The sequence below is a fragment of the Lepisma saccharinum genome, chromosome 3, assembly GCF_977018435.1.
Source record: "Lepisma saccharinum chromosome 3, izLepSacc3.1, whole genome shotgun sequence".
Taxonomy (NCBI): domain Eukaryota; kingdom Metazoa; phylum Arthropoda; class Insecta; order Zygentoma; family Lepismatidae; genus Lepisma; species Lepisma saccharinum.
In genome coordinates, this window is record NC_139231.1 from 35176 (window position 1) to 41175 (window position 6000).

Here is a 6000-nt window from a genome sequence, read left to right on the forward strand (position 1 = left end):
GACTCCCTAACCGGCAGCCGGCACCCACGTGCCGGCCGGCGGGGCTTCCGGCATGTGGCGGATAGCTGGACTTGGGGGTTTTTGGGTCCGTGTACGGCACGGGACCCTACAACCCAGCCGACCAAAATACTGACACCCCAGGTTAACGTGGGAGTGCTGAAAGGCTTGGAGAATGTCAGCGGCGGGGAAGGAAGACCCTGTTGAGCTTGACTCTAGCCTGCCGCTGTCGGGAGACGTGACGAGGTGTAGCATAAGTGGGAGGGCTCCTTCGGGTGCCCGCCGGTGAAATACCACCAATCCCGACGGTCGGCTCTTGCTGTAGAGCACTGGAAATTGGCGTTGATGGTGCTTGGCGGAGGTAGGAGAATGCGGATGATTATGCAATGAATGGCAATCGGTGCTGGGTAGCCGAGTGCTGGGCTGAAGAGAGTGTCGTCTTGAAGACGTACACCTGCGGAGCTTGAGACTCTAGTCGGCACGTGTGTGCCTGCCTCCTTGAATCGAGCCTTCGATGACGGGACCTGTATAATAGGAGCTTGAGTTGGCTTGCATTCAAGTATGACGCCCTGGAACTGGTCCGCAATCTTTCTTACCTCACCGCCTTCACACCGAGCTGCCGCGGAGAGTCACATCCGCGGAGTGCACGGCACCGACGCGGGGGAAGATTATTCTCCCGCAGTTACCAGTTTACTTGGTGACATCCGATCCAATGTTTGTATAGGTGTGCAATTTTATCTCTAAAAGAAAGGTGACAGGACTTGCCCGGCAGTCACATCCATCGGAGGAGGGCCTCCACCCGGGGCTCTCCGCCGGAAGTCCAGACCCCGGCCGGTTTCGGCCGGCCGGGGGAGGACTTCCAAACCGGCGGCATTCACGCAAGTGTTCGCCGCCGGGGCTTCCAGCATGTGGCGGATAGCTGGACTTGGGGTTTTTGGGTCCGTGTACGGCACGGGACCCTACAACCCAGCCGACCAAAATACTGACACCCCAGGTTAACCTGGGAGTGCGGAAAGGCTTGGACAATGTCAGCGGCGGGGAAAGAAGACCTTGTTGAGCTTGACTCTAGCCTGCCGCTGTCGGGAGACGTGACGAGGTGTAGCATAAGTGGGAGGGCTCCTTCGGGTGCCCGCCGGTGAAATACCACCAATCCCGACGGTCGGCTCTTGCTGTAGAGCACTGGAAATTGGCGTTGATGGTGCTTGGTGGAGGTAGGAGAATGCGGATGATTCTGCAATGAATAGCAATCGGTGCAGGGTAGCCGAGTGCTGGGCTGAAGAGAGTGTCGTCTTTAAGACGTACACTTGCGGAGCTTGAGACTCTAGTCTGCACGTGTGTGCCTCCTTGAATCGAGCCTTCGAGGACGGGACCTATATAATAGGAGCTTGAGTTGGCTGCATTCAAGTGTGACGCCCTGGAACTCGTCGGCAATCTTCCGCAGCTCACCGCCTTCACATCGAGCTGCCGCCAGCGACGTGGAGAGTCACATCCAAGTAATGCTCAGCACCGACGCGGGGGAAAATGATTCCCCCGCAGTCACATCCATCGGCAGCGCAGGTGCGCGCAATGTTTCCACCGAAGTGGAGAGTCACAGCCAGGCCAAGTGTAGCAATAGAACCTGATTGAAACAAGCAACTCCTAGAGTAGGAGGGCCTCCACCCGGGGCCCTCCGCCGGAAGTCCAGACCCCGGCCGGTTTCGGCCGGCTGGGGGAGGACTTCCAAACCGGCGGCCGGCACGCATGTATCGGTCGCCGGGGCTTCCAGCATGTGGCGGATAGCTGGACTTGGGGTTTTTAGGGTATCCCGTGACTTGGTTGCCCTACGACCCAGCCGACCAAAAGACATGCATCCCAGTTTAGCTCGCTGTAGAGCACTGGAAATTGACCGGCACTTGTAAATGTGCCGGCAGATAGAGGTGTCTTGTGCAGTTAGGTTGAGCTTAACTGTAGAGCACCGGACCAAAAGCACGTTAATAATGATTGAAATTGACCGGCACTTGTGCCGGCCAGCATTCAACCGTATATCGGTTGATTGAGCTTAAGACTCTAGTAGTCGCATTTAATGAAAGTGCATGAATGAATGAATGCAATGGAGTAGGAGGGCTTCCACGCGGAGCTCTCCGCCGGAGGTTCAGACCCCGGCCGGTTTCGGTCGGCTGGGGGAGAACTTCCAAACCGGCGGCCGGCACGCATGTATCGGTCGCCGGGGCTTCCAGCATGTGGCGGATAGCTGGACTTGGGGTTTTTAGGGTATCCCGTGACTTGGTTGCCCTACGACCCAGCCGACCAAAAGACATGCATCCCAGTTTAGCTCGCTGTAGAGCACTGGAAATTGACCGGCACTTGTAAATGTGCCGGCAGATAGAGGTGTCTTGTGCAGTTAGGTTGAGCTTAACTGTAGAGCACCGGACCAAAAGCACGTTAATAATGATTGAAATTGACCGGCACTTGTGCCGGCCAGCATTCAACCGTATATCGGTTGATTGAGCTTAAGACTCTAGTCGCATTTAATGAAAGTGCATGAATGAATGAATGCAATGGAGTAGGAGGGCTTCCACGCGGAGCTCTCCGCCGGAGGTTCAGACCCCGGCCGGTTTCGGTCGGCTGGGGGAGAACTTCCAAACCGGCGGCCGGCACGCATGTATCGGTCGCCGGGGCTTCCAGCATGTGGCGGATAGCTGGACTTGGGGTTTTTAGGGTATCCCGTGACTTGGTTGCCCTACGACCCAGCCGACCAAAAGACATGTATCCCAGTTTAGCTCGCTGTAGAGCACTGGAACTTGCAAATGTGAAGTTAGGCACTTGTGCCGGCCAGCATTCAACCGTATATCGGTTGATGGAGCTAGAGACTAGTCGCATTTAATGAAAGTGCATGAATGAATGCAATGTTTGGTTAACGCTCACACCTCCTGTGTTGATGGTGCTTCGCAGAGTCGCAAACCCATACGAATGCTGTGCGGGGAGAAGTTTGTGGAGAAGGGTTATTCTCCCAGCACCTTTACTTTTAGCGGTAATCTGTGGAGCAAAACCCGTATAGAAAGTCAAGCTGGGAAGAAAGCAGAGATAAAAATTTCTGTGTACCATTGCCACATTGCGGTGCTGGTAGAAGAAGTTTGTGGAGAAGGTCTATTCACCCAGCACCTTTACTTTTAACGGTAATCTGTGGAGCAAAACCCGCTTAGAAATTCAAGCTGGGAAGTAAAATTGAGGAGGAGATTTGTGTTTATCATTGCCACATTGCGGTGCTGGTAGAAGAAGTTTGTGGAGAAGGTTTATTCACCCAGCACCTTTACTTTTAACGGTAATGTGTGGAGCAAAACCCGTATAGAAAGTCAAGCTGGGAAGAAAACAGAGAAGCAGATTTGTGTGCCTTTGCCACATTGCGGTGCTTTTGTAGATGTTTGTTGGGAAGATCCATTCTCCCATAATTTTTGCCTTTAACGGTAATCTCTGGAGCAAAACCCGAATGGAAAGTCAAGCTGGGAAGCTTCATTCTCCCAGATCTTTTACCTTTGACTGTAATCTCTGGAGCAAAAGCCGAATAGAAAGTGAAGCTGGGAAGAAAACAGAGGAGGATGATATTGTGTCACTGCCACATTGCGTTGCTCGTACAAGTTTCTTGGGAAGCTTTATTCTCCCAGAATTTTTGCCTTTAACGGCAATCTCTGGAGCAAAAGCCGAATAGAAACTCAAGCAAATACCGCATAGAAAGTCAAGCTGGGAAGAAAACAGAGAAGCAGATTTGTGTGCCTTTGCCGCATTGCGGTGCTTGTAGATGTTTGTTGGGAAGATCCATTCTCCCAGAATTTTTGGCTTTGACGGTAATGTCTGGAGCTAAACCCGAATGGAAAGTCAAGCTGGGAATGAAACAAAGGAAGATGATAGTGTGTCACTGCCACGTTGCGTTGCTTGGACAAGTTTGTTGGGAAGATTTATTCTCCCAGAATTGTTGCCTTTAACGGTAATCTCTGGAGCAAAAGCCGAATAGAAAGTAAAGCTGGGAAGAAAATTGAGGAGGAGAATTGTTTGTGTGTGCGTATGCCTTTGCCACATTACCGTGCTTTTAGAAGTTTGTTTCATTCACCCAGAACTTTTAGCTTTGACGGCAATCTCTGGAGCAAAAGCCGAATAGAAACTCAAGCTGGGAAGAAAACAGAGCAGGATGATATTATGTCACTGCCACATTGCGTTGCTCGTACAAGTTTGTTGGGAAGATTTATTCTCCCAGAATTTTTTTTCGCCTTTAACGGCAATCTCTGGAGCAAAAGCCGAATAGAAAGTCAAGCTGGGAAGAAAACAGAGGAGGATGATATTATGTCACTGCCACATTGCGTTGCTCGTACAAGTTTGTTGGGAAGATTTATTCTCCCAGAATTTTTGCCTTTAACGGCAATCTCTGGAGCAAAAGCCGAATAGAAAGTCAAGCTGGGAAGAAAACAGAGGAGGATGATATTATGTCACTGCCACATTGCGTTGCTCGTACAAGTTTGTTGGGAAGCTTTATTGTCCCAGAATTTTTGCCTTTAACGGCAATCTTTGCAGCAAAAGCCGAATAGAAAGTCAAGCTGGGAAGAAAACAGAGGAGGATATTATTGTGTCACTGCCACATTGCGTTGCTTGTACAAGTTTATTGGGAAGGTTTATTGTCCCAGAATTTTTGCCTTTAACGGCAATCTCTGGAGCAAAAGCCGAATAGAAAGTCAAGCTGGGAAGCTTTATTCTCCCAGAATTTTTTTCGCCTTTAACGGCAATCTCTGGAGCAAAAGCCGAATAGAAAGTCAAGCTGGGAAGAAAACAGAGGAGGATGATATTATGTCACTGCCACATTGCGTTGCTCGTACAAGTTTGTTGGGAAGATTTATTCTCCCAGAATTTTTGCCTTTAACGGCAATCTCTGGAGCAAAAGCCGAATAGAAAGTCAAGCTGGGAAGATTCATTCTCCCAGAACTTTTACCTTTGACGGTAATCTCTGGAGCAAAAGCCGAATAGAAAGTAAAGCTGGGAAGCATTATTCTCCCAGAACTTTTACCTTTGACGGTAATCTCTGGAGCAAAAGCCGAATAGAAAGTAAAGCTGGGAAGAAAACTGAGGAGGAGAATTGTTTGTGTGTGTGCCTTTGCAACATTACCGTCCTTTTAGAAGTTTGTGGAGAAACTTCATTCGCCCAGAACTTTTACCTTTAACGGTAATCTCTGGACCAAAAGCCGAATGGAAAGTCAAGCTGGGAAGAAAACAGAGGAGAATGATATTGTGTCACTGCCACATTGCGTTGCTTGTACAAGTTTGTTGGGAAGCTTTATTGTCCCAGAATGTTTGCCTTTAACGGCAATCTTTGGAGCAAAAGCCGAATAGAAAGTCAAGCTGGGAAGAAAACAGAGGAGGATATTATTGTGTCACTGCCACATTGCGTTGCTTGTACAAGTTTATTGGGAAGCTTTATTGTCCCAGAATTTTTGCCTTTAACGGCAATCTCTGGAGCAAAAGCCGAATAGAAAGTCAAGCTGGGAAGCTTCATTCTCCCAGATCTTTTACCTTTGACTGTAATCTCTGGAGCAAAAGCCGAATAGAAAGTAAAGCTGGGAAGCTTTATTCTCCCAGAACTTTTACCTTTGACGGTAATCTCTGGAGCAAAAGCCGAATAGACAGTAAAGCTGGGAAGAAAACTGAGGAGGAGAATTGTTTGTGTGTGTGCCTTTGCAACATTACCGTCCTTTTAGAAGTTTGTGGAGAAGCTTCATTCACCCAGAACTTTTACCTTTAACGGTAATCTCTGGACCAAAAGCCGAATGGAAAGTCAAGCTGGGAAGAAAACGGAGAAGGATATTTGTGTGTCACTTCCACATTTCGGTGCTTGTGCAAGTTTGTGGAGACGCTTTAATCACCCAGAGTTTTTACTTTTGACGGTAATCTCTGGAGCAGAAGCCGCATTGAAAGTCAAAGCTGGGAAGAAAACGGAGATGGATATTTGTGTGTCACTGCTGGTACAAATTTGTGGGGAAGCTT